At 42.7% G+C, this 27,939-nt stretch overlaps 1 long non-coding RNA gene across 2 annotated transcripts; it reads right to left on the reverse strand.

Annotated features, from left to right (window-relative positions):
• Positions 1 to 51: 51 nt before the first annotated feature.
• Positions 52 to 18,538, reverse strand: LOC118940469 (uncharacterized). Of its 2 annotated transcripts, none has more exons than XR_005036991.2 (4): positions 18,349 to 18,538; positions 13,005 to 13,141; positions 12,788 to 12,845; positions 52 to 1,823 (listed from the first exon to the last, which is right to left on the reverse strand). It is a non-coding gene; the product is annotated as an uncharacterized LOC118940469 (long non-coding RNA). The 2 variants fall into 2 exon arrangements; XR_016487868.1 differs by lacking the exon at positions 52 to 1,823 and adding an exon at positions 11,416 to 12,649.
• Between the last annotated feature and the right edge of the window lie 9,401 nt (positions 18,539 to 27,939).

Genomic DNA, 27,939 nt, shown 5'->3' on the forward strand with positions numbered 1-27,939 from the left:
GTAATAATAAAAACATTTTTTTTTTTTTACACACAGTGAGTAATAATAACGTTGCTATATACACGGTGTTCTAGCATGAGTGATGTGCAGGGGTACAAGGTCATTGAGGTAATTACTGTATGTACATATAACTACTGTAGGAATAAAGTGACTGATAATAAACAGTAGCAGTATGTGATGAGTCAAAAAGGGTCAATGCCGATAGTCTGGCTAGCTATTTTATGAACTATTTAGCGGTCATGGCTTGGGGGTAGAAGCTGTTCAGGGTCTTGCTGGTTCCAGACTTGGCACATCTGTACTGCTTGCCATGCGTGATGCAATAATTTCCATGGTAATGTAGATCGTTGATTCAAATGATGCTAACTGATGTGGCTCATGCAATGGAATGTCTTTTTTGTCATGTCAATTCAGTTGATTCAACAAATCACAGCACAGATTGATGGGTACACTTCCTGCTTTTACTTCCTGCTTTTGATCCTTTGGGTGCTCTCGCAATGGCTGGCTCCACCCCTTATGCCGTCATTGTCTTGAATGGGAACACCTGTTCTATTCAAATCAAATTTGTATTTGTCACATGTGCCGAATACTATAGGTGTAGACCTTACCATGAAATTCTTACTTACAAGCCCTTAACTCTTTTCTTAAAACTTCATCATTGGATAAGAAAATATTTACTAAATAAACTAAAGTAAAAAAAAAATATATATAATTAAAGTAACAATAAAATAACAATAATGAGGCTATCTACAGGGGGTACCGGTACCGTGTCAATGTGTGGGGGTAGTCAAGGTAATTTGTACATGTAGGTAAGGTTACAGTGACTATGCATACATAATAAACAGTGAGTAGCAGCAGTGTAAAAAACAAAGAGGGGGGGGGGTGTCAACGCAAATAGTCCGGGTAGCCATTGTTGTTCAGCAGTCTTATGGCTTGGACTGCTAAGGAGCTGCTAAGGAGCCTTTTGGACTTAGACTTGGAGCTCTGGTACCGCTTGCCCTGTAATAGCAGAGAGAAAATAATTTGACTTGGGTGACTGGAGTCTTTGACAATTTTTTGGGCCTTCCAATGACACCGCCTAGTATATAGGTCCTGGGTGGCAGGTAGCTTGGCCACAGTGAAGTACTGGTCCGTACACACTACCCTCAATGAGGGGATTAGATTAATCTGGCCTGGGGGAACGGGTAGGCATGAAGGAACCGGGCTGCCTCCCAGGCGTGAGTCAGCACATGAAGTAACGAGTAGGATTCTGTGGGAAGATCTCAATTGCATACACCTCGCGTCCTCTCTCCTCGTCTCCTTCTCAAAACACGTTGGAGGTCCTCTGGCTTTCTCATCCAATGTGTTTTGAGAAGGAGAGAGGACACACAGAGTATGCAATTGTTTTACATAACCCCACGGTTCTCAAACCTAGAAAGCTGCCGTCCTATAGGTTTTCAACCTACCCAACCCTAATGAAGCTCACCTGTTGGAGGGAAAACCCAGGAACATGTTTGTAAATCCCTGGTCTAACTAATGCTAAGTGACCGTGTGAATGGCATAGTAACTGTGTAATTGTTGGCTTATAATAATATTAAATTGTTTATAAAAAAAATGTGTTAACTACACAGTTTAACTATTTATTGAAAATGTTATTCGTATAAGATGCTATCAGCCTCCTCAACTTCCTGGAATCCAATGTACTGTGGCTGCTGTTGGGGTCAGGGTAGTTGGATGTCATTTCTGCCACCACAGAGGCTGGTAGTACCCGTTGTTGGCCTCGACCTGAGCGTTCTCCCCTCAGCATCCACTCCAGAGTGATCTGATAAGAGACCAGTCTGTATTGTCTAGAGAGACCGAAAAGAAATGCATGACCTTGTTATATGCAACAGTCAAGACAATAAATAGGCCTAGGCCTGTACAACATAAGATATAACAGGCTCGGGGATCATTAAGCATATTCATTTATAAGCCGTATTGATGATGGCACAATACATTTACATTTAGGTAATTTAGCAGATGCGCTAATCCAGAGCGACTAACGGGAGCAGTTAGATTTTTCACCTTGTCGGCTCTGGGATTTGAACCAGCAACTTTTCAGTTTCTGTTCAATAACTGTAACTGAAAGGCTACCTGCCACAATATTATTGATGGCTCTCTTGGTCTTGTATACTTGAAGACTGTATAGCCGAATCATTGTTCAAAAGGTGTTATTGGTCAAGTGTGAGGCTGTTTTACTTCCTCTTGTGTGTGGAATTACAGGCTAATTAGGCTATTATTCGTATAAAGGATTGACTGGCAAATGCGAGTAACATATTCTTCTTTATTACCACTTTGAACTTTATACTTCTTACACGTTTCATTAAATATAAATTATTGTTGATGTAAACCCAGATTGTGAAGTGCCCGTCCTATACAATCTATTTCTATGGCGCGCATCCACTCGTTCCAGGTTTACCTAGCCACCATGTCATCATTGTCAGACAAACTTGAAGGGGACTACAGTAGCCAGTTATGGGTTGTAGGTGGGACACTCAAAAACACAGTCGGAAGGGTAGTCTATTTATTTTAATTTTAGAGAGTAATACAAATATCCTGTGAGTAATGTTAGCCAAAACATTTACGCTTCAGAGAGCTTCCCATTGGGGACCGTCTGGTGATGCACTTCATTTCCAGTCAATCCTGGGCATTCTGAAGAAAGTCTCCAACACATCAGGATTGATGAGACAAGAACTCACAGTGTTTATTTACACACACACACACACGCCATCTTCAGTCTGATGTTCTACCTCCTCCATTATCAGAATAAACTGGTTCCATTCCGACAGCCGAGACATTCACTGTTTGTTGGTAGAGGTAGGTAGGCATCTCCCGCAACTGCACCACCAGTCACTGTGCATTCTGGGAAGTGCATGTGTTTCCTTGACATCTGCTCGCTCATTTCTCTCAGCCAGCCTGCAAATGGAACTACTCAGCCTCAATATAATCCGGCTCAAACCGATATGGCACAAGAGTACCATTCTGACAATAAGGCAGGTCTCCAATTTCCTCTTCGTCCTCGATCTGACATTCTTTATTCTAATTCAATTTGATGAGGGCAGCAAATACTGTGTGGGAGTGAGAACAGAAAATTATTGTTTAAATCCTTCAACAACACCCACCTCGGAAGTCCCGACCTAGGTCCTGACTCGCAACACGCATTAATCTACTTCCTGGGTTTTAATATGTATGACAAAATACATTGGTTAACTGAAAAATTGGGCAGAGAAAGTCATTACAAGGACTATTGTGGTCATGGGAAGCCAATGCAGTGTGTTTGGGTGATATTTATGATGGACTTTGATGTTGTATGGGGTTTCTATGGGGAAGGCGGGGGGTAGAATCAGCTTATTACCTATTATCTAAATATTCAAGCAATGGACCTAAAAACTGTCTGGGGTACTGACAAACGACTAGGCAAGTTTTATAAAGGGCACAGAAGGTTTTTAAAAAATGTTCCCACAATCATGAGCTTCGGAGCTCCATGGATAAGCACCAGGTAAGCAGGGTTTCAACACTTAATTTCCCCACACACAGATCCCCCTGGCTGGGGTAATCAAGCCAAGACACCCCCCTTTCCAGCCTGGAGCTCCACCACAGGGGAAATCACACTCGCTTCTCCTCACTTCATCACAAATTCATCTTCCAAAACGGTGTTGAAACCCTGCTTACCTGGTGCTTATCCATGGAGCTCCGAAGCTCATGATTGTGGGAACATTTTTTAAAAACCTTCTGTGCCCTTTATAAAACTTGCCTAGTCGTTTGTCAGTACCCCAGACAGTTTTTAGGTCCATTGCTTGAATATTTAGATAATAGGTAATAAGCTGATTCTACCCCCCGCCTTCCCCATAGAAACCCCATACAACATCAAAGTCCATCATAAATATCACCCAAACACACTGCATTGGCTTCCCATGACCACAATAGTCCTTGTAATGACTTTCTCTGCCCAATTTTTCAGTTAACCAATGTATTTTGTCATACATATTAAAACCCAGGAAGTAGATTAATGCGTGCTGCGAGTCAGGACCTAGGTCGGGACTTCCGAGGTGGGTGTTGTTGAAGGATTTAAACAATAATTTTCTGTTCTCACTCCCACACAGTCCCTGTGCCCAAGAACACCAAGGTAACCTGCCTAAATGACTACTGTCGTGACTTTACTTTCATTCATCTGATGACTGTTATTTATCTAATCAACTAACTATGTTTAATTGTTACCCGATTTAAATTAATCATGTAACACTTAACTCGATAGGATTTTGGGCACCACGAGAGCGGTTGTTCAAAGAGTTACCATCTCAAGGTCTTTACTTATCACATCCATAAAACAGTCAACGTATTAATCATAACCCCATATCATCATTCTGAACAGTCTTAACCTTACTTCTGGAAAAAAACAGCCTTAATTATGATTCAGCACTACACAAATTGGTTGAACTTTTGATTTACTAGCTAACTACATGATAACACAGGATAAACATTCACACTTTATCCATTAGAAACCGGTCCCTAGAGGACTGACACAATAGAGATGGAGAGGGAAGTTTTCTGTCCAAAAATGATGCAGAAAAATTCATGCTTTTGTTACTTCTAGGTTAGACTACTGCAATGCTCTATTTTCCGGCTACCCGGATAAAGCACTAAATAAACTTCAGTTAGTGCTAAATACGGCTGCTAGAATCCTGACTAGAACCCAAAAAATTGATCATATTACAACTACCTCTCCCCCCTACTGTATTTATTTATTTATTTTGCTCCTTTGCACCCCATTATTTCTATCTCTACTTTGCACATTCTTCCACTGCAAATCTACCTTTCCAGTGTTCTACTTGCTATATTGTATTTACTTCGCCACCATGGCCTTTTTTTGCCTTTACCTCCCTTATCTCACCTCATTTGCTCACATTGTATATAGACTTATTTTTCTACTGTATTATTGACTGTATGTTTGTTTTACTCCATGTGTAAGTCTGTGTCGTTGTATGTGTCGAACTGCTTTGCTTTATCTTGGCCAGGTCGCAATTGTAAATGAGAAGTTGTTCTCAACTTGCCTACCTGGTTAAATAAAGGTGAAATAAAAAAATATCTGGAGTATTTCTCCTGTCTTATCCGGCATTCTGTGTGAATTTAAGTATGCTTGCTCTCTCTCTCTCTCTCTCTCTCCGTCCCTCCGTCCGTCCGTCCGTCTGTCCGTCCGTCCGTCCGTTCCTCCCTGAGCCCTATTACCTTGCCTCAGGACTACCTGGCATGATGACTCCTTGTTGTCCACCTGGCCATGCTGCTGCTCCAGTTTCAACTGTTCTGCCTGCGGCTATGGAACCCTGACCTGTTCACTGTGATTACTATTATTTGACCATGCTGGTAATTCATGAACAATTGAACATGTTGGCCATGTTCTGTTATAATCTCCACCCGGCACAACCAGAAGAGGACTGGCAACACCTCATAGCCTGGTTCCTCTCTAGGTTTCTTCCTAGGTTTTGGCCTTTCTAGGGAGTTTTTCCTAGCCACCGTGCTTCTACACCTGCATTGCTTTCTGTTTGGGGTTTTAGGCTGGGTTTCTATACAGCACTTTGATATATCAGCTTATGTAAGAAGGGCTTTATAAATACATTTGAATTTGAGCGAGAGAGACACTTATCGTTGGTACATTTTAGAAACTACTCTCACAGTAATCATATACTTTACATGCGAACCGCCGCCCGTTTGGAGTAATTTCCGTGTAAATGCCCTGGTTCGCTGTGTATCGCTGTCGGAACCAGGCCTCCTTAGAAAGGGTGTTGGGCCTTTCGGCGGCACGCTTGTAAGGCTACGATTGTCCAGAGGGGTCCCCACCCGTCTCTTCTACTGTTGCTCTCCTCTGCCGTCATCCGGCGACCCGTCACGTAGTCCTGAACAGAACTACAGAGTTTATTCTACTTTCCATTCGCTCCTGAAGCTGCCTCTCTGAAGATAGGCTAGCCAGCGTCGATGGTTCCATTGGGGAATAAGAGTAGTGTACTACAGTGATTTGAGAAGAGTAGTAGAATAGTCCCATTTAAGTTCACTTTTCTAGATACTTTACTTAGGATGCTAATCAGCTGTACCGGTGAATGTCCGGGGGGTGACTGTCGTCTCTACCTCGTGTTGAGATTTCAGAGTTCGAACCACTGGGTGTGAGCTGCAGCTCAACGCCTCTCTGGTCTGATATGTTCATTCTTAACTCCTCATTTTATACAGTTCGAAAGGGGTGGTTCGTGAGGCTGACACGCTCTCTGATCTCACTCAAGAGGGCAGTGACTACTCGCTTGTTCAAAGTTATAGAAACAGTTTCCTCTTATAGTTTCTAAGATCACATCCCTCTCTTAACAAAAACACGTTCGGCATTTAGAGGATGGACACTTCACACATATAGTGTGTATACTTTTCAAGTTACATTATTTCCTTTATAACATGTTTAATGTCATCACAAAATAACAACCCATATGACACTTGTTTTTTATAGTTCGCCTCTGACCATTCCCCACGTTCTCTGTTAGGAATATTGTTCAGTACTCACTTTTGAACGTGGTAAAGTTTCAGTGGGAAAAGTCCCTGGAGACAAAGCATATTCCTTTGTGAATTTGGAGAGAGAGACCCTGGATCTCCTCTCCTTTAATTTACAACAGGGCGTGAGGTGTCAACCCCCCATTCCAATTCCCTCCTCCCCCCCTCTGTGGGTGAGAGGGGGTCTGGTTGAAATTAATTCATTGCAAACCTGATCTGACCCACTTGGATCCTCACAGGCATGACACTACCGACCTGTAGCAAACACATCTGTAGCCATGAAGTGCTTTGAAAGGCTGGTCATGGCTCTCATCAACACCATTATCCCATAAAACCTAGACCCACTCCAATTTGCATACCTCCCCAACAGATCAACAGATGATGGAAGCTCTATGGCACTCCACACTTCCCTTTCCCACCTGGACAAAAGGAACACCTACGTGAGAATGCTATTCATTGACTACAGCTCAGCGTTCAAAGCCATAGTGCCCTCAAAGCTCATCACTATGCTAAGGACCCTGGGACTAAACACCTCCCTCTGCAACTGGATCCTGGACTCCCTGACAGGGCGCCCCCAGGTGGTAAGGGTAGGTAACAACACATCTGCCACACTGATCCACAACACATGGGCCCCTCAAGGGTGCATGCTCAGTCTCCTCCTGTACTCACTGTTCACCCATGACTGCATGGCTAAGCACGACTCCAACACGATCATTAAGTTTGCCGATGACACAGTGGTAGGCCTGATCACTGATAACGATGAGACAGCCTATAGGGAGGAGGTCAGATACCTGGAAGTGTGGTGCCTGGATAACAACCTCTCCCTCAATCTGATCAAGACAAAGGAGACGATCGTGGACTACAGGAAAAGGAGGGCCGAGCACGCCCCTATTCTCATCGACATGGCTGTAGTGGAACCGGTTGAGAGCTTCAAGTTCCTTGGGGTCCACATCACCATGAACTGTCATCATCCAAACACACCAAGACAGTCGTGAAGAGGGGACGGCTATGGCTATTCCGCCATAGGAGACTGAAAAGATTTGGCATGGGTACTCGGATTCTCAAAATTCTACAACATCGAGAGCATCACCGGCTGGTATGGCAACTGCTCGATCTCCGACTGCAAGGCACTACAGAGGGTAGAGCGTACGGCCCAGTACATCACTGGGGTCAAGCTTCTTGCCATCCAGGACCTCTATACCAGGCGGTGTCAGCTAGAAATTGCCAAAGACTCAAGCCACCCTAGTCATAGACTGTTCATAGACTGGTATAGAGTATTGTAAGAGGGGTGTTTTAAATTTCAAACCCAGGTTAGTCATATTTCTTTTAATTTACAAGTATTTAATAGTATCCTAATATTTTACCACAGTTAGCAGATGCTAGTGGTGTTACAAGCATTTGTGCTCACTATAAAAAAAAAAAAATGGATCCCGCTCCAGGGCTGTCCTGACAAAGAACCGCATCCTCGGGGGAAACTGAATGTGATGGGACTGAAACATCATTACTTCCCATTTTTAAAGCATCCTGCAGTCTTCACCAATAACACCTGCCAGAAGGTCTTCCAACTTGTGTTGTGTTCAAGAGGTTGGAATGGTGTTCGTTTTGCAGATAGCAATGCTTTTGTGAAGCTGACATGATTTCCTATTTTACTTGACAAAGAGGCATGTATGTCTGTTCTACATTATGTCAACAGCTGTAATGTGCCGTAATGCTGCATTCCACTGAAAGCAACTTTGTTTATGACAGTTGGTTAGCCAATCAAAGAGGTGTCAAGGAGGTAGAAGTCATCATTGATAAGAATTATCTAACAAGGCACAAACTGATCCTAGTCATCCACCAACTTTCCTGTTTTTGAATCCTCTTCTGTTCTGATATCCTTATCGCAGCCCCAAGCTATGGACACAGTATCTGTGCAACTTTACAGTCGCAACACTCCTACTTCTGGAGTCACAAGTTTGTATTTTCACAGAGATGTGCTTGCCTGCTACACAGAGCATTCACACATGTTGCGGGCGGCCTCAGTTGGGCATTTATCTACCCTAACGAGATCAAAACGACGTGCCCTCCCTCTCGGTCTTCACGGATTGAGTTAGCGACATCCATTTGGGGTCAGCTCCACCCTCAAGCTCTATTTTTACCCACAATACTGTTGGCCTTTGTTTGTTCAAATGTCGCCCGTCTGCGGAATGCAGGCATGAGGCTAATCATAACGGAAAACTGGTGTTTTTCCTCTCCTTTTCTGTCTCTCCTTCTATTCTCCATCTTTCTTTCTTTCTTTCTCCCTCTCTTTCTATCCTGCTCTCTCTCTGACTCTTTTCTATCGCCCTCTATCCTCTTATCTCTCTCTCTCTTTCTCTCCTCTGCTGGCTCTCTTTTGCCCGTCCCAACCATAACTTATTTTCTGCAGTGTTATCCCACTGGGCACAGATGTCAATTCAATGTCTATTCCACGTTGGTTCAACGTCATTCCATTGAAATTACGTGGAAACTACGTTGATTCAACCAGTATGTGCCCAGTGGGATGGCCCCTTTCAACAGCAAAAGTCCGTGAGTGACGGCTTGAAAGTGGAGAAAATGCCACCTAGATTGTATTTTCCGATAGTGCTGGGGAGACCGAGAGGCAATTTTGATTGACACAGACTTGGAATTATTCAACTATTTCTTCCCGTAGTGGCCATAGCAATAGACTCAGTTCAGTGTGTTTTTCAAGATTATTGCATGTTAGTCAATAATGGAGTCACTCTCTCAAATAGCCTGCCTCCTTTAGTCTACCTCTCCTCTTTCTCTCTCTCTCTCTCTCGCCCACCTCATCTTCTCCTCCACCATGCTTCAGTTCTGATCTTGACAAGGCCCCACATTCAGCCCAGCACAGGATGAATAATAGATGTTGAAGTGGGGCTTTTTAGGGTGCTAGTCTGTCAGGGCCTGTTTACGGAAAGGGCAGCTCCGTCAGAGGTCTTTAGAGCCAGACTGTGGCTACATCCCAATAGTTCTCACTTGAGTTTCCTTTCCTCGTCTCCTTGCCCTTAGAAAAACAAAATGTTCAAAATGCCCAAATAGTCAATATCCTTTCCTTGTCTCCTTTACTTCAAGAGGACTTGAGAGTAGGACTATCAGACTCTTGATGAATTAATGCTATATGCTGTAAACCTATATATTTTATTGATCATCCAAATCATAACAATGATCATAATGTTTCAGTATATAGGTAATAATTGATAACATAATCAGATTCTCATTTCCTCTATCAAAGTTCAAAGGATGAGCTTATTCAGATTGAGGAAAGTTGGAAGCCAGGCATCGGGATAAATTCTATTTACATAATATGTACATCAACTTTTCAATTTACATTAGCAATGGAATGTCCCGTGCCCATTGAGGGCTCTGGGGACGTTCTTGCTTTGCAGTGAAAATGTACTGTAAATATCACAGTAGCTACTAGCCAGTAAGCATGCAAACTACAGTGGGGCAAAAAAAGTATTTAGTCAGATACCAATTGTGCAAGTTCTCCCACTTAAAAAGATGAGAGAGGCCTGTAATTGTCATCATAGGTACACTTCAACTATGACAGACAAAATGAGAAAAAAAATCCAGAAAATCACATTGTAGGATTTTTAATGAATTTATTTGCAAATTATGGTGGAAAATAAGTATTTGGTCACCTACAAACAAGCAAGATTTCTGGCTCTCACAGACCTGTAACAACTTCTTTAAGAGGCTCCTCTGTCCTCCACTCGTTACCTGTATTAATGGCACCTGTTTGAAATTGTTATCAGTATAAAAGACACCTGTCCACAACCTCAAACAGTCACACTCCAAACTCCACTATGGCCAAGACCAAAGAGCTGTCAAAGGACACCAGAAACAAAATTGTAGACCTGCACCAGGCTGGGAAGACAATCTGCAATAGGTAAGCAGCTTGGTTTGAAGAAATCAACTCTGGGAGCAATTATTAGGAAATGGAAGACATACAAGACCACTGATAATCTCCCTCGATCTGGGACTCCACGCAAGATCTCACCCCGTGGGGTCAAAATGATCACAAGAACGGTGAGCAAAAATCCCAGAACCACACGGGGGGACCTAGTGAATGACCTGCAGAGAGCTGGGACCAAAGTAACAAAGCCTACCATCAGCAAGGGCATTGAAGATGAAACGTGGCTGGGTCTTTCAGCATGTCAATGATCCCAAACACACCACCCGGGCAACGAAGGAGTGGCTTCGTAAGAAGCATTTCAAGGTCCTGGAGTGGCCTAGCCAGTCTCAAGATCTCAACCCCATAGAAAATCTTTGGAGGGAGTTGAAAGTCCGTGTTGCCCAGCAACAGCCCCAAAACATCACTGCTCTAGAGGAGATATGCATGGAGGAATGGGCCAAAATACCAGCAATAGTGTGTGAAAACTATGTGAAGACTTACAGAAAACGTTTGACCTCTGTCATTGCCAACAAAGAGTATGTAACAAAGTATTGAGATAAACTTTTGTTATTGACCAAATACTTATTTTCCACCATAATTTGCAAATAAATTTATAAAAATCCTACAATGTGATTTTCTGGATTTTTTTCCCTCATTGTCTGTCATAGTTGAAGTGTACCTATGATGAAAATTACAGGCCTCTCTCATCTTTTTAAGTGGGAGAACTTGCACTATTGGTGGCTGACTAAATACTTTTTTGCCCCACTGTATATTCAATTAACTACTGCATGGAAGCAACTTTTGATGCACCACACACTCTTGATTAATGCAACAAAACCATCTTACACACTTAAATAATGCAACAATTCATAAGCATGTGCAGACATGTAAATGGTTTATTTAATAATTTATACACTCATTAAATTTAGCTACAAGATAATAACACAGCCAAAGTGGCACAGCTGCTAGCTAGCTAGTTAGCGTTAACTAACAACATTTGCTTCATCAAGTATAACAAAAACGTAAAATTACAGAAACATTATCATACAGTTTCATTCATATTATACAGAGCTAGGTAGCAAGCTAAACCGTATGTTTGCATCCTCCTCAAACTTCCTAGTTAAGTTAGCTGAATACTAAGGTTAGCTGAACGATAATTAGGTTGCATTTCGGCCTACCTTAGATCAAACCATGCTTAACTTCATCAATATCATGCAAATCATTACATGAAAAAAGCTAATTGCGACTGAAAAAGGTGTTAATTCACTGAGGAGTTGCTGCTTGCGTTCCTGCTCGCTATTGCATTGAAAGAAAGAAATTACGGTGTTCTGAGATTCGCTTAAAGCTATAGCGTCAATTTCAGAGTATTGCAATTTCAGGTAAACAGTCAATAAAAAGTCTCTAATATAAGGAAAAAGCCTATACATTTCAGCTGTTTCAAAAACATTGCTCTGCTATTAGGATCTTTACTGTAGGCGTGTTGGGAGCAACATAACAAATCTGTGTACACTGCCCTACTTGGTGCCCGAGTGCAAATGTCTAGCCACGGGTATTTTCTCGGTCTTATTAAGTAATCTCTCGTACTGAGAAGAGGCCCCAAATGTCCCGGTGTGTTTACTGGTGCTGTTGTAATGACAATGGCCTTGAATCAGTTTTTTCTTGGCAGACATTCACTGGCTTATGTGTTAAAACAGGTCTAAGATCAGAGCTACAGCTTCCAAATCCAGACATGCTATCGTTTTTATAGTATAAGGTTTCTGACATTAGCCCTGTGATGTACTTCCTTTCTTCACATCCCCATACCTCTGATATGTCATTATAGTGACCTATAAGTAATATGTCACCACATGTGAAATATAACTAATATGTCAGCACAGGTGACATATAATTACAATGGTTAAATATCACTATTTTTGACATATTGTAATGAGACAGTCCTGCATCGACAGACAGTCGGGTTTCTCCCTCTTTGAATTGGCTAGTGTTTCAAAGCACCAAGGGAGCCCGGACAACAATTCTCTGCAGCTAGTTTGACGCTGTAAAATTGTGTGCGAGGAAGCTTGTTATTTTCGTCCTCGCTTTTTATCCCCCTAGAGACGCAATGAATTTACTGCAAGAGTGGAGTCAAAGGACACATACTGAGTCAAGCAGTGGAGGCTGGTGACTTGAACAATGTAGGAGGATGGGAGACCCCTGGTATAGGCGTGTAACACACGGAGACAACAAAGTGTGTTTCAGAAATCATCAGACTAATTATTTTTTACCTAAAGCATTTTATAAAGACATTTATAGTACAATATTACGGGGAACGGGAATGAGAGGGCTACTTACACCGTGTGGGAAAGGGATCACAGCAGTGATTGGAATGAGGGTATGAGGCATGATTTGACTGGGAAGACAAAAAACAATAACACACTACACAGTTAGACAAAAGAGATCAGAATGAGTTAGTCCAAGCAAGGAGTAAAATCATTGATGTGCAATAATGTGATTGTGTATATGATTTGACTCTACATACAGGAAAGAGAAAATGTATATGGGTACTCACAATGCTTGTAGCGGAAACATTCAATGTGCCAGTGGATGAGTGGGCACGTGAGACGTTGCTTCAGTTCATGTCAGGAAAGTTGCCAAAGGTAGTGGAGTAGTCATCACCTCTTAGTCAGGGAACTGGAAGGGACTTAGCTGTAAATACAAATAGCAGTACCATTCCATTGTAGGTTTGGACAACGAGTTTCTCCATGAACTTAAACTCAGACATCTTAAAATTCATAAAGTCAAACATAGAGTGCGCATCTCGCCCACTTGACACATCAAAGTATCCCAAGAAACGTTCCTGAATAAATCCGTGATCATCCACATACTGCAAGCGGACTGGTGCCAATCTACCCCCTGGGGCCTGGAGTTTTTCCTTATATGTTAACCTAACTAGGAAAACTCTGGACCCTATAAGGCATGACGGTGATTAATCAGTTGAAAAAAGGTTTTATATGGGCTATGATGGGACCAGTTTTTCCTAACCAGGTCACATTATTTTTTTTAACTCCTGGAAAAAACTCCTGGCCCTGGGGGGGATGAAAACCCTTTCAAACTGCAGCTACTTTAAATGTGTTCATATCAATTATATTTAGACTAGATTAGGAGGGGGATTTCCTCTACCCAGACACATAGACAACAACTGATAGACAATATAACTCACAGGGTTGAGCTTGCTTTATGCATGTTTGCATAGTTAAGATGTCGCCGAAGAGGATGGCTGACGTTTTACATGCCCATAACCAATTGTGCTATTTTGTTCGTTTTTTGCATTGTTTGTAACTTTTTAAACTTATTTTGTACATAATGTCGCTGCTACCGTCTCTTATGACCGAAAATAACTTCTGGACATCAGAACTGGGATTACTCACCACAAACTGGAAGAAGCTTTTTCCTTTAACAAGTCTGATGAGAAAGATATACTGCTCTCCCGGGAACAGGCCCAGGCTGCCTTTTGAGAATCCGTAGGTGCGCGAGTAAACTCACACTGCCATCAATTCTACTTGCAATCATTGGGGGAAAAAATTGATGACTTACGATTATCGAACCAATGTGACATTAAGAACTGTAAAATCTTATGTTTCACCGCATTGTGGCTGAACAATGACACAGATAATATAGAGCTGGAGGAATTTTCAATGCACAGGCAGGACAGAGAAGCTACGAGGGGTGGCTATGTGTGTCTTTTTGTCAATAACAGCTTGTGCGCGATGTCTAAAATTAAAGAAGTCTCGAGGTATTGCTCGCCTGAGGTAGAGTACCTTCTGATAAGCTGTAGACCACATTATCTACCAAGAGAGTTCTCATTTATATTATTCGTAGCTGTCTATTTACCACCATAGACCGATGCTGGCACTAAGACCACACTCAACCAACTCTATAAGGCTTAAGCAAACAAGAAAATGCTCACCCAGAAGCAGCTCTCCTAGTGGCCGGGGACTTTGATGCAGGCAAACTTACATTAGTTTTACCAGCATGTCACATGTGCAACCAGAGGAAAACAAATTCTAGACCACCATCACTCCACACACAGAGATGCATACAAAGCTCTACCCTGACCTTCATTTGGCAAATCTGACAGTAATTATTTCCTGCTGATTCCTGCTTACAAGCAAAAACTAAAGCAGGAAGTACCAGTGACTCGCTCAATATGGAAATGGCCAGATGACGCGGATGCTACGCAACAGAACTGTTTTACTAGCACAGACTGGAATATGTTCCAGAATGAAATGCCTTTTATGCTCGCCTCGAGGCAAGCAACACTGAAGCATGCACGAGAGCATAAACTGTTCTGGATGACTGTGATAACGCTCTCGGTAGCCGAACATTCACAAAGCCATGGGCCAGATGGCTACCAGGACATGTACTCAAAGTGTGCGCGGACCGACTGGCAAGTGTCTTCACCTGCATTTTCAACCTCTCCTTGACTGAGTCTGTAATGCCTACATGTTTCAAGCAGACCACCATAGTCCATGTGCCCAAGAAAGCAAAGGTAACCTGCCTAAATGATTACCGCCCAGTAGCACTCATGTTGGTTGCCATGAAATGCTTTGAAAGGCTGGTCATGGCTCACATCAGCATCCTCCCGGATACACTAGACCCATTCCAATTCACATACCACCCCAACAGATCCACAGATGACGCAATCTCAATCGCACTCCACACTGCCCTTTCCCATCTGGACAAAAGGAACACCTATGTGAGAATGCTGTTCATTGACTACAGCTCAGCGTTCAACACCATAGTGCTCACGAAGCTAAGAACCCTGGGACTAAACACCTCCCTCTGCAACTGGATCATGGGCTTCTGGATGGGCCGCCCCCAGGTGGTAAGAGTAGGCAACAACACATCTGCCACGCTGATCCTCAACACGGGGGACCCTCAGGGTTGTGTGCTTTGTCCCCTCCTGTACTCCCTGTTCACCCATGACTGCGTGGCCAAACACGACTCCAACACCATCATTAAGTTTTCTGATGACACAACAGTGGTAGCCCTAATCACCGACTACGATGAGACAGCCAATAGGGAGGAAGTCAGAGAACAGGCAGTGTTGTGCCAGGACAACAACCTCTCACTCAATGTGAGCAAGACAAAGGAGCTGTACGTGGACTACATGAAAAGGAGGGCCGGACAGGCCCCAATTAACATCAATGGGGTTGTAGTGGAGCGGGTCGAGAGTTTCAAGTTCCTTGGTGTCCAATCTATCATGGTCCGAACACACCAAGACAGTCGTGAAGAGGGCACGACAAAACCTTTTCCCCCTCAGGAGACTGAAAATATTTGTCATGGGTCCCCAGATCCTCAAAAAGTGCTACAGCTACACCATCGAGAGCATCCTGACCGGCTGCATCACCGCCTGGTATGGCAACTGCTCGGCATATGACCGTAAGACGCTATAGAGGGTAGTGCGTACGGCCCAGTACATAACGGGGGCCAAACTTCCTGCAATCCAGGCGGTGTCAGAGGAAAGCCCATAAAATTGTCAGAGACTCCAGTCACCCAAGTCATAGAATGTTTTCTCTGCTACCGCACAGCAAGCGGTACCGGAGCGCCAAGTCTAGGACCCAAAAGGCTCCTTAACAGCTTGTACCCCAAGCCATCAGACTGCTGAACAATTCATCAACTGGCCATCGGACAATTACATTGACCCCCTTCGATTTGTTTTGTACACAGCCACTACTCACTCTTTATTATCTATGTATAGTCACTTCACTCCTACCTACATGTACAAATTACCTCTAATCTGTACCCCCGCACACTGACTCTGTACCGGTACCCCCTGTATATAGCCTCGTTAGTGTGTTACTTTTTATTATTTTTCACTTTAGTATATTTGGTAAATATTTTCTTAACTCTTCTTGAACTGCACTGTTGGTTAAGGGCTTGTAAGTAAGCATTTCACGGTAAGGTCTACACTTGTTGTATTCGGCACATGTGACAAAGTTTGATTTGATTTGATCATGCGGGCCTATGCAACTGTAGGCCTTACAAAACATTTACTTACATCTGTCGTCACTATTCTGTTGATTCATAAGTTCTAGTTAATCATTATGGATTAAAAATGTATAGGCAGCCTAGCCAACCCAATTTTGAATATAAACTAAATTTGATCACATTCACTCTCAATAAACTCAGCAAAAATAGAAAAGTAACTTTTTCAGGACCCTGTCTTTCAAAGATAATTCGTAAAAATCCAAGTAACTTCACGGATCTTCGTTGTAAAGGGTTTAAACATGGTGTCCCATGCTTGTTCAATGAACCATAAACAATTAATGAACATGCCCATGTGGAACGGTCGTTAAGATACTACAGCTTACAGACGGTAGGCAATTAAGGTCACAGTTGTGAAAACTTAGGACACTAAAGAGGCCTTTCTACTGACTCTGATAAACACCAAATGAAAGATGCCCAGTTTCCCTGCTCATCTGTGTGAACGTGCCTTAGGCATGCTGCAAGGAGGCATGAGGACTGCAGATGTGGCCAGGGCAATAAATTGCAATGTCCATACTGTGAAACGCCTAAGACAGCGCTACAGGGAGACAGGGTGGACAGCTGATCGTCCTCGTGGTGGCAGACCATGTGTAACAACACCTCCACAGGATCGGAACATCCAAACATCACACCTGCGAGACAGGTACAGGGTGGCAACAACAACTGCCCGAGTTACACCATGAATGCACAATCCCTCCATCAGTGCTCAGACTGTCCGGAATAGCCTGAGAGAGGCTGGACTGAGGGCTTGTAGGCCTGTTGTAAGGCAGGTCCTCACCAGACATCACCGGCAACAACGTCGCCTATGGGCACAAACGCACTGTCGCTGGACCAGACAAGACTGGCAAAAAGTCCTCTTCACTGACAAGTCGCGGTTTTGTCTCACCAGGGGAGATGGTCCGACTCGCGTTTATTGTCGAAGGAATGAGCGTTACACCGAGGCTTGTACTCTGGAGCGGGATCGATTTGGAGGTGTAGGGTTCGTCATGGTCTGAGGCGGTGTGTGTCACAGCATCATCGGACTGAGCTTGTTGTCATTGCAGTCAATCTCTGTTGGATCAGAGGTTGAGGGATAGGGCCATTTCCCCCAGATATGTCCAGGAACTTGCAGGTGCCTTGGTGGAAATAGTGGGGTAACATCTCACAGCAAGAACTGGCAAATCTGGTGCAGTCCATGAGGAAGAGATGCACTGCAGTACTTAATGCAGCTGGTGGCCACACCAAATACTGACTGTTACTTTTGATTTTGACCCCCTCCCCCCCTTTTTTCAGGGACACATTATTCAATTTATGTTAGTCACATGTCTGTGGAACTTGTTCAGTTTATGTCTCAGTTGTTAAATCTTGTTATGTTCATACAAATATTTACACATGTTAAGTTTGCTGAAAATAAACGCAGTTGACAGTGAGGACATTTATTTTTTTGCTGAGTTTACATAACATTACCAATTAGTTTACCCTGATCGGATGGACCGGGTGCATAGGCTGTATGCAGCTGCTCTTATTAGTAGCCTACAGTTGATCAGACTGAAAAAATAGTCTCGTTTTCATCCCATACAGCATGTCAGATTTCTAATGTGTAGGTGTAGCCTAGGCTGCTGCCACATTTATATCATGAGTTTTTGCTTGTGTCTGTCCAGAATGATGATGTACTATCATGTTTGCTAAATAAATACCGGAGGAAAGAGGAAAAGCCTACAGGAGCACACGTGAGAAAATGCGCTGCAGTCGAACTCTCTCTTTAATCTTTTAATGGATGATGCGATGGAAGCTATCAAATCATTCGGAATTGTTTTCGACATCCCAGAAAAGACAGTCGAAAGTTCGACATGTTCAGCAAGTAAAGCATCGTAAAGTGCAATTACCTCTGCAAGCTCCTTGTAGTTGCCCTTGTCGGCGGAACTTTCCATCTTGTCGTGTCCTCTAAAAGCAAACTCTTGCATGCCCAAAAACGCAGACAAGGCCAGCAATACAGGCGGACTCAGCCTCCTATAATTTGAAAAAACTAATTTGAATTGAATAATATCCCAAAAATGCTCAACTATCACTTTTCACTTTTAATCTCTATCCAACAGTGTCACCAAGCTTCTCTACACATATAACCCCCAATAATGCTCTGTTCTCTGATCCTAATTCTATGATTGGATGGACAACACGTCAGTTCATACTGCAATAGCTTTGATTGGTTGGAGGATGTCCTCTGGAAGTGGTCATGATTACCATATATGTCTATGGAAGTGGGTAAGCCCTACGAGCCTCCTATGCTTTGTTTTGAAGTCAATGTAGCCTGAGGAGGACGGACGCTAGCTGTCACAGGGTGCTACCCTAGACAGTGCTGTTGAAGTTACTGCAAAAATGTGTAATTTAACTTTTTTAATGTTTCACTATTTTAATTTCTGTGAAATTTAACTGAGGAGGATGGTCCTCCCCTTCCTCATCTGAGGAGCCTCCACTGGAGTCAAGTGACTCACCTTTTCATCTGAACTATTTCCAGTTTCATTAGAAAAATATACAAATGCTGTATAGCTTTGAGCTGGGTAGAGATTGATGTGTAGACTGTTGTTTTTATTACAGCCTACAGGAAGGCAGTGTTTGGTATTTTAGTGTCTGTTAACCTCAAATGAACTATGTGTTAGTGTCTGTTGTACTGCAGTTTCGCAAGGCCCCACAAGTTCCTAGCAAGGGTTACTTTTAGGATTCCCCTTTTTTTGTGTGGGGGGGCTAACTTCCTGCACGTCTAAAAAGAAATCCAAAGAGAAACGTTTGCAGTTTTATAGCTCATCTCATGCTATTCTACACATGTGGCAATGGAAAGATCATTTAGCAGTTATAAGGTAACTAACTGTCTAGTGAAAATGTCTCTTTTAAAAGGTCATATTCTGTTAGCTCATTCCCAAATAATGTTGTTGACTCATCTTATGAGTATTTGTGGCGAAAGCAAAAATTGGAGAGAAAAAAAACACACAAAAAAAAACCACCCAAACTTGTATATTATTATCATTCCAAACAAACAGTTTCAAAAATGCTTTTGTAATGCCCTGGTAACTTTGTTTTTGTTTTTAAGCATGGATTCTATATTTTACTGTGAATATTTAATAAATAACAGACGTGATGCTGACACAGGGATGCTGACACAGGGAACAAACTGAGGAACAGACAGATATAGAGGGGGCAATCAACAAAGTGAATGAGTCCAGGTGAGCCCAAAGAAGCGCTGATGTGTGTAATGATGGTGACAGGTGTGCGTAATGATGGGCAGCCTGGCGCCTTCAAGCGCCAGAGAGGGGGGAGCGGGAGCAGGTGTGACAGTACACCGTTCTAGGGTCGCCACATGGCGTCCCACCTGGGCGAGCCTGATGGGCTGGCCGAGGCATAGGACGGGACGGCTGAGGCTAAGGCCTGGGAGCCTGATGGGCCAGTTTAGGTGTGGGAGCCTGACGGGCTGGCTGAGGCATGGGAGCCTGACGAGTTGGTTGAGGTGAGGGAGCCTGACGAGCCAGCTGAGGCATGACGTGGGGTGGGAGCCTGCCGAGCCAAGGAAACCTCTTGAGCTAGCTAAGGCATGGAAGCCCGACGAGCCAGCTGAGGCAACCCAGGTTCCTTCGACAGCGGCACCCGGAACCGACGTCACCAACAAACAAAAAACAAAACTCCCTGATGCTTCCAATATCGGTGTCAGCAATCTGTGAGGTTAGACGCTGGGAGACGAGAAGCAAGTACAGGCAGTTAATATTTAATAAATAACAGACATGAAACACAAAACGGACACTGCCTGGACAGGGGAAACATAATGACATTAATGCTGACACATGTAACAAACTGAAGAACAGAAAGATATAGAGGGGCAATCAACAAAGTGAAGGAGTCCAGGTGAGTCCAGGTGAGTCCAAAGGAGCGTTGAGACGCGTAATGATGGTGACAGATGTACGTAATGATGGGTAGCCTGGCGCCCTCGAGCAGCAGAGAGGGGGAGAGGGAGCAGGCGTGACACTAGGGCTGTTACAGTGACCGTATTTCCACCACACCAGCGGTCACGAGTCATGAAGGCAGTCAAATTCCAAGTGACTATTTAGTCACAGTAATTAGGCTTCTCCAAGCTCTGATGCTGCTGCTGGTCATTAGTAGCCTACCAAACTTGCTAACTGCCTGGTACCTCAAAATCTAATCAAACACTTCATGAGAGCCCATGAGCTCATGTTGCACAACATTTCTATAGGTTATACAATTGTGCGAGAAAACAGAGGGATGGCCTATATTAAAAAGTGGAGGATCCCATCAGTTTTCTATAGGCTATGCCTACTATATTTATTTCTCAACTTTCCTAATATTAAGCACATTGCTTCTCTGGCTGGCATGAAAATGAACTACAGGAAAAGCGTCCTCCATTCGCTATTTAAGTGCACATGTATTTTTCCCCCAGCCCCTGTTTTTTTTGCAATGTAGCCTAGCCTACAGGCCTATATGTTTTGATAAGGTTATGGCCAAATAAGTTCTTAGAAATTAACCACACAAATCTGCTTTACAAGGGGTGTAGAGCCTAACTGGCATACATAATAAGCAGCACGTGAGTTTGAAGTTTGGGGAAGATAATTTTCACCATAAAAAATGCACCTTTATGATAAAAGCATCACATGCATCATGGCATTTGTGGTCCCTTTTGATAATGGTGTTTTCCTGCTAATGGAACATGTGCGCTAATAATGTGAATAAACTGCCAAATAGTTTATAAACATTTCAAGCGAAATGTTCTGCTCTGTTGCATTAGCCTCATTGCATGGACAATGTCTTTTTTATGCTAGTGGTTGTATTAATTTGGGATTGATCGCATCCCACAACTGTCCCAGACTATGTTTGGAATGTTTATTTCTCGCACAGAATAGGTCAACTTTTGTACCATGGGGGATAGTAGATTGACATAGGTTTGTGCTTTTGCTGTTCGTTAGGCCCACTCATCTTGCTGATGAAAAGTAAATGTGGAAAGTAATTCCAGTATCTTCAATATGTGCCTTGGAATTGGATAAGTAAGCGCGCAGTTGCGTCCCGCATGTGTCAGTTTTCACTAAGTGAGAAAGAGAAAGACCCGATCATGTGACAGAGAGCCATGTGAGTGAGAAGTGCTTCGGAGAGAGCAGGGAGAAGGGAATTCAAATGATTATATTCAGCCCAAGGGCAGAATAGCCGCTAGCCACTAAAGGCATGGATTTATTTAAGGGGCATTACGGCCACACAAAGGGGATGCCGCCAGAAAATTTGATGCATTATCAAGTGCTTGTCAAATTGTGAATGAGAGACTGATGAGTGTACAGTCTGCGCCAAAAACAAAGCAGAGCTCATGCCTGTCATGCAACCTTTTTCAAATCATCATTAGAGTCGCGTCATGCAGCCTTAGAATGTATAAAACAAATCTAAACATATAGCCCAACGTTTGTATCACAACTTAAGTTACATAAATTACTCTAAATTAAGTTTATGGGAGTGGGAGTACCTGTAGCTTTGTTACCCGCTCAACATGTGCGCACGCAATCCCGAAAATATCCTTTCTATTTTTATTCAACTGTATTCCTCATACTATAAAATACAAAAAAAAAAATGACACGGAATTCTAAGCACATCTTGTCTGCTAAATGAACTAGTGTAGAACACATCCATATGGTATAGCCAGATCAGGACTAAACATAAGGACAACTCAGAGTAGGTTATTCTGTTCTTCTGAAATAGACTACGTTTTCTTTATATCATGTTTCTTTAGACCTGTCTAAAAGAAATAATGACTTTATTGTGAAGGTGTAGGCTATATTACATGGATTTATTCGACTTTTTAAAATGCAGATGTTCCAAAGGTTTGCATCAGTGGCTTGTAGGCTACAGTGGCAGTGGCTTGCAGGAAACAAGATAAGTAAAGCTGTGTTGGAAAATAGGAAACCACCAGACACGTTTTTAGTCGGAGTGAGGCTTTAGGATAAATGCTACTTGGGAAATCCGTGTAACATCTCCAGGAAGATCTGAAGGAAAGTGTGGAGTCGGTGAGAGTCACAAGAAGTGGTCTTATTTAGATTTGTTGTGTGTCTGTGGAGCAGAAGAAGCTTGTTAAGAGTCAAAGGATATCGGAGTGGAATGTTTCCTGTATGGATTTTCGTAGCAGGGCTCCTATAAAGGGGATTATTTCTGGGGTGGTGCAAGAAGTAAAGGCAGAATATATAACTGAAGACATCGATGGAGTGGTTGTGGTGCACGTCGACTGACCTGTATGGTGGATGGAGAAAACAAATTAACTTCATCCATGCTACTGTTCTTTGATGAAGAGTCTCTCCCTTCTCATATAAAGTTAGGATTCATGAGATACCCTGTTAGAGCTTCTGTGCACAAGCCTCTTCAGTGTCATAAATGTACAAGATTTGGTAATGTGTCATGTGTGTGCAGAAGGGAAGAGTATCAAATGCCATATGAAGGGAAATGCTGCAACTGTGGAGGTGAACATGCGCCTGAATTCCTGGAGTGCCCTGTTAGGGTGAATGAGAATGAGGTGGCAAGGGTAAGGAGTGCCCAGCGTGTCTCCTATCTGGAGGCGGTGAGAAGATCGGAAGGAACGAGTGGCGAAGAAGAAGCAATGGTAATAGAGCCACCACGACCGGTGAGGTTTCTCATCGGCTTATGGTAGAGGCGGCTTATGGTAGAGACATGAACATTAAATTATCTGGCAACAGCTCTGGTGGACATTCCTGCTGTCAGCATGCCAATTGCACAATCCATCAAAAAACTTGAGACATCTGTGGCGTTGTGTGACAAAACGGCACATTTTAGATTGGCCTTTTATTGCCCACAGCACAAGGTGCACATGTGTAATGATCATGCTGTTTAATCAACTTCATGATATGCCACACCTGTCAGGTGGATGGATTTCCTTGGCAAATGAGAAATACTCACTAACAGAGATGAAAGACATTGGTGCACAACATTTGAGCAAAATAAGCTTTTTATGCATATGGAACATTTCTGGCATCTTTTATTTCAGCTCATGAAACATGGGACCAACACTTGAGTTGATTGAAACTGAATTGACATGTCTTCCCTTGAATAACAATTCACAATTGTACATTGTTTTTTTGTTTATTCCTTGCCTTAGTTCAAAGGATATTTAATTGGGGTATATTTCAATACTGTATGGGCATCTTATATTTCCTAGTGGGTAAACCATACATTCTTTAGGGGTATGTTACTTACTAGGTAGAGGCACTGCACTACTTTATGGTTAGGCCCACACATTAACATGCTCATTCACATGCTGCCTGCTTACAGACCACATAGTTTGTTATTGTTCACAAACTTAGATACTAGTTCCAAACTGATAGGAACTCTGGTTCCTCAGAAGAGAGAGCTACACTTCCTATTTCCTCATGGGGGATGATGTCATCCTCCCGAGGAGGATGAGCTGGCCAATCAGCAGTCTACTTGCATTAATATTTTTAATGACCAGAATATACCTCCAGGGGGCCCCCAACACTGCAGGGGTGTGTGCTATGCCAATGTGCGGAGTGCACTGTCTGCAGTTCCTGCAGCTTGTTAGGCTGAGGGATGGGTGTGCTTTCTCAGCATATTTAGTCAGTGTTTAAACATTTATAAACATGCACGCACGCACACACGCTGTGACAATAGCACTGCAGCACAATTTCATATCCCTTACTCATGTTTAGCCTTTGGGTGTAAAGGTGAGACATACTGTACATTGAGGGCTCAATTTTAAAAAATCTCAGAAATATTTTTGCTTTCACAACCGGAATGATGGGTGCAGTAGCTGGTGGTGGCACGGAAGGGCTGGGTTTTGGTGAATAAACAAGTTGTAGGTGTGTTGAGGCTTGGCCCCTCACTGGCCAATCAGAATGTGCTACGTGGCTAAATAGGTGGTTGCTTCAAGTTGTGTATTTACGGTGTTTTATGTATTGTGTTGTCATCAACTCCAATTATAATGTTAGTCCGTTATAGCCTGTTATAGCCTAGTTTGTTAAATAGCCTGGCCTATGTTTGCTAAATATGTTGAACGTGTTTGCAGTCCACATTGTTGTAATAGAATGATGGGGGAAAATTTTAATTTCTACCTAAAAAGACATACCCAAACATAATTATTTTTCATGAGATGGCCATAAAAAATAACTGGCAATGTATAGTTTTAGAAAGGTCTAGAACTCATCTTTCTGGTAAAAATGGTTATACATGGTTGAGGTGTACTCACTTTTGAGGACACAAGCTCGGGTATATAGTACAAATATTATGAAAATATGAAATTCATCAGATTGTTTTTCCCTGTTCACCCAAGGGGGGGGGGGGGGGGGGGGGCAATGTTTTCTAAATATCGTAACAATCAAATTAGAAATAATTTACTATAAGATTTCACCTTTCTTATAACTGTAAAATAAATATGATAATAATAACTGATGACATTTGTAATGCGCTTTCCATTATACAGAATCATTTCAAAGTGCATCAAATACAAAATAAAAGGCAAAGAGGAGAGAAAATGGACACAACTAGACAGGGCAACTGACAAAAAAACAAGGGACAAGAGCATCAAGGAGCACTGCTATCAACAGAAAGCCTTCCTAAAGAGAAATGTCTTTAGGCCCGTTTTTAAAGGAGCCCAGAGTCTGTTGGACAATACCTTCAGGTGGTCCAGGAGGGCATTCCAGAGGCTGTGGGCGGTGGAGCTGAAAGCCCGATCACACAAGGGGATGTGATAGTGTTTCCGCACTCTCATCAGGATCCTGGCAAGCGCTGCACTGGATATATTGGAGCTTCTGGAGACTCCTGCCAGGGATCCCGATAAAGAGTGCATTGTAGTAGTCCAGCTTTGAGGAGATAAAGGCATGGACAAGCTTCTTTGCATCAGACTGAATGAGGGTGGGATGGAGTTTGGCAATGTTCTCGAGGTGATAGAATGAGCTTTACACGGTTTTTGTTGTGTGGATGTCAAAGGTCAGGGAGTAATCAAGCTTTATACCCAGATTGGAAACTGAGGGGGAGAGAGAGATGTTCTGTTCTGCAATGGTGAGGTGTGTTATTGGTGAGTACTGGACCTGGTGGGGGGTGCCAACCAGCAGGTCCTCGGTTTTGCTGCTGTTCATTTGAAGGAAGTTTTGCTTTATCCATGCCCTTATCTCCTCAAGGCAGGTGTTCAAAACGACACATGCATCAGAGGGACTTGGGACAGTTTTTTACATACAGCTGGGTGTTATCAGCATAGCAGTAGAATGAGATTCCATGCCGGCTGACGACACTACCGAGGGGGAGCACGTACAGGACTAACAGGATCAGTCCAAGAACATATCCTTGTGGGACACCGCAGGGGTGTCTCTCTTTATCTCATACTTAATGACAGTATCATTGGCATCATTTCATACACCCGAGGACAGAGAATGTTCTCGTAAACCTCCACTGAATGGTGCAGAGACACCATTCAAATGTGTGCAGACTTCTTGCAACTTCCGCTTTAAGCACAACGTGATCAAAAGAAAGTGGTCTTGTTTAAATTCTATGAAATTATTTATCTTTTTTCATGTTGAGAGCTCTAAACCTGGCTGAGAATATCACAGCGAGATTTAACCACAACCTTCGGATTCGCTAGACTGTCACCTTCCACACACCATCTCCCAAGCTGGACTCGGTCGCTTAGAGGAAGAGCAAATTGATCATTTGTCTGGATAGTCCAGAAAATGTGACACGTCACATCCTATACAAATGTGGGGTCTGAAACCTGACACTTCAAGTCAGCTCTGCTGAGAGAGTGGTAGCGGGGAGCAAACAGATGGGTTTTTTTGGCATTATAAGGCACAGAGCCATTTGTACACGGTCCAAAACCGTGTATAGAGAACTTCACATCTAAGAGGGTACCAATTGCATTGCTTCAATATGGAAATACATTGTTATACATTGGCTATAGCATTTACACTGATATAGCGGTACTGTAAATTGTAGTCTGCTAAAAGACATGCCAAACGTAGTCAATAAGCCAGATTCAATTCACTAGGCTATTGATAAGGCCTAAAAAGACATTCTAATCAAATTCTAATGAAACCGAAACAACAACTTGGCTCTGTCTAATCACAGTTACAGCCACCGTAATTGCTCCCCTTGGCAACTTAGACTATGTTGTACCACATCAAAACGTTTCACATGAGCTGGATAAAGATCCAATATAAAGAGGAACCATCTTACAGATCATACTTGCACTTCTCCAGAATTAGAAGAGGAAACTGCATTGCATTCGAGCCATGGAGACCTACTGTGTGTTCTCACCGTAAACCCATGGACGGTGAATATTTTGAATGTCTGATTTGTACTAAATGAAACAAAAAAAACAATTAATAAATCTGTTTTTTTTTAACCAACAACAATATTTCTAAATAGGGTTGGGTCAGAAGAATGTTATCAGAAATCGCTTCGATACAAAATACTAGGTTCCTGTCAATGAGGGTGGGATGGAGTTTGACAATCATTGCCTATGTACCATTGCCTATGTATCATTGCCAGTGTATCATTGCCGATGTATCATTGCCTATGTATCATTGCCTATGTACCATTGCCTGTGTACCAATGTCTATGTACAAATGTCTATGTATCATTGCCTATGTACCATGGTATATGTACCATGGTCTATGTACCATTGCCTATGTATCATTGCCTATGTATCATTGCCTATGTATCATTGCCTATGTACCATTGCCTATGTACCATTGCCTATGTACCAATGTCTATGTACAAATGTCTATGTATCATTGCCTATGTATCATTGCCTATGTGCCATTGCCTATGTATCATTGCCTATGTATCATTGCCTATGTATCATTGCCTATGTATCATTGCCTATGTATCATTGCCTATGTATCATTGCCTATGTATCATTGCCTATGTGCGAGGCAGATCAAAAATGATAGTAATAATAATCGGCCGTTGATATTTTGCATTATTGGAGAACTGAAGGTTTGGAGTAGCGTGTCTTTGGTAATCGGACGAGGGCTGCTCTTTGAAAATGGGGATGGACAGTGAAGTGAAATGCAGGTACGTGTTTTTTTTTTTTATATATTGAAAAAGCATCACAGCAAAGCACTCTCAGTAGAACATTTAAAAGCCTTATTCTTAGGCTAGTTTTGGCTATTGGCCGGGATAAAAAGACGCACCTATGCAATGCTGCTGAACCAGCCTCGAGGGTAGGCTCTGCTTGGTGTTAAAAACAAACTTAAAGGGGGGAAAGACAATATGTTTTATGTTTCTAAATATGAGATTCAAAGTACATGCCATTATCAACTGCATTACTGACCTGCTTTTTGTGGGTCTTAAAACGTCATTGGCGCTGCATGAAAATGTTCACTTTTGTGCTTGTATTTAAGGACACATCTCAAATATTGCCACCCCTCCCACCTCAGAACAAGCGAGCTGATGTTAGAAAGGATGGAGAGGTACAGAAC

Source organism: Oncorhynchus mykiss, chromosome 17 (assembly GCF_057628025.1).
Source record: "Oncorhynchus mykiss isolate SJ-2025 chromosome 17, ASM5762802v1, whole genome shotgun sequence".
NCBI lineage: Eukaryota > Metazoa > Chordata > Actinopteri > Salmoniformes > Salmonidae > Oncorhynchus > Oncorhynchus mykiss.